Source organism: Balaenoptera ricei, chromosome 2, assembly GCF_028023285.1.
Source record: "Balaenoptera ricei isolate mBalRic1 chromosome 2, mBalRic1.hap2, whole genome shotgun sequence".
Lineage (NCBI taxonomy): Eukaryota > Metazoa > Chordata > Mammalia > Artiodactyla > Balaenopteridae > Balaenoptera > Balaenoptera ricei.
The window spans coordinates 4599069-4600983 of NC_082640.1; the positions used below are offsets into that span (position 1 = coordinate 4599069).

General features: G+C 45.1%; 1 pseudogene; it reads left to right on the forward strand.

Annotated features, from left to right (window-relative positions):
- The first annotated feature begins 360 nt into the window (after positions 1-360).
- On the forward strand, positions 361-1602 carry LOC132360855 (signal peptidase complex catalytic subunit SEC11C-like; annotated as a pseudogene).
- Positions 1603-1915: the final 313 nt, after the last annotated feature.

The following is a 1915-nucleotide window of genomic DNA, read 5'->3' on the forward strand; positions in this document are numbered from 1 at the left end:
CCTCAGCTCTTTTCGCCACCATCCTAACCCCGGTCACTCTTTCCCTGGTAACAGCTCTTGGATATTCCCTTGGAAGTCACCACTTTTCTCCCTCTTAGTCCACGTGCCTTATGTGGAGTTGACTTTTCCCCCTCCCTCCTTAGCCTCCCGAGTGAGCACGCAGCTTGGGTCTGGCCCATCAGTGGATCAGAGACCACAGCCAGAGCTCTTCATCCACGGCTGCACAATCACTCAGTCACAGTCAATGGGGGGCAACGGAACATGAACTTGGAAGGATGGAAGCCTGATGCTGTCGGGCACCATCTCGCCACAACCTAGAGCTGAGCATGAAGCACACATCGGGGAAGGCAGAGGCGAGAGATGGCGAGAAACCAGGAGCCCAAGGACAGAGGTGCCATTCCAGTCACTGACACCTGGGCCGGAAAGTTCAATGAGCCCCAAACCTCCTTTCTGCTTAAGCCAGCCTGGGTCCTGTGTGCAGGTTCCTGCCACAGAGGATTCTAACCAATGTCGCTTCCAGAAAGAAGGATCTTTCCGAAGATTAACACAGGGAAACTGGAGGGGAGATGTGAACAAAGGGGAAGAACGGGTCCATAAGTACAAATGAAGACCAAGGAAACAAATGCTGTGATCCCAGAAGTAAAATTTTCTAATAAAGGAGTCAGTCTGCACTACCTTGTATAAAATATCCACCTTATAAAATACAAGCATTTGGTCAAAAGTCTAAAATCGATTGAGTAAAGTCCTCCAAACTGAAGTTGAACTCAGTCAGAGGACTTTATTCAGAGGGCAATATTGTCACCATATCTTTCATCACAAATTCTCCACATGTTATTTTAAAATGTAAATAGATCTGGGTTGTGGAATCACGGGCAATCTTTCTTTTCTGAATTATTTTTAAGTGAGCGTATATTAATTTTATATTCAGAGAAAACCACCTGCGTTTAATCAGAAAACAAGAATGATGAAGGCCATTGGGTGGGGGTCTGGCCGGTGCTCCGCAGCTGTCTGTGTGACACCCGGAGCCCGCGGGCCGCCTCGGCCCCCAGAGAGCCCAGCGTGGTGCACATGGGCACCGTGGGGTCCCATCTCCCTGCGTCCGGCTTGGACATCTTTGGGGACCCAAGGAAGATGAACAAGCGCCAGCTCTATTACCAGGTCTTAAACTTCGCCACGATTGTGTCTTTTGCGCTCATGATCTGGAAAGGCCTGGTGGTCCCCACTGGCAGCGAGAGTTCCATCGTGGTGGTGCTCAGTGACCGCATGGGCCAGCCTTTCACAGGGGCCACCTTCTGTTCCTAGCAAATTCCCTGGAACACCCGATTAGAGCTGCTGAAATCGTTGTTTTTAAAGTCGAAAGACGAGATGTTCCAATAGTTCACAGAGTAATCAAAGCTCATGAAAAAGATAACGGAGACATCAAATTTCTGACCAGGGGAGATGATAATGAAGTTGGGGATAGAGGCTAGTACAAAGAAGGCCAGAGCTGGCTCCAAAAGAGGGACATGGTGGAGAGAGCCAAAGGGTTTTTACCATAGGTTGGTATGGTCACCATAATAATGAATGACCATCCAAAATTCAAGCGTGCTCTTTTGGTTGTAATGGGTGCATACGTGTTACTAAAACATGAACCCTAAAATGAAAGGCAGTTCCTGGGAACAGACTGAAATAAATCCTGTTGAAAAAGAGAAAAGCTAATATATTTGAAATGTTCCTCTTCTTGTAAAAAAGGAAACAATGTAGAGACATTTTTGTCTTGTTTGAATAAGTGATTCATCAGTGAAAAAAAACAAAGAACAAGAATGATAACAACGGATATTTTCAGCAGGTTTTAAAAAATATTGAATATTGTATTATTTATTTAATATATCATATAATTTATAAGTATTTAGATTGTATTTATCAATTATATTGT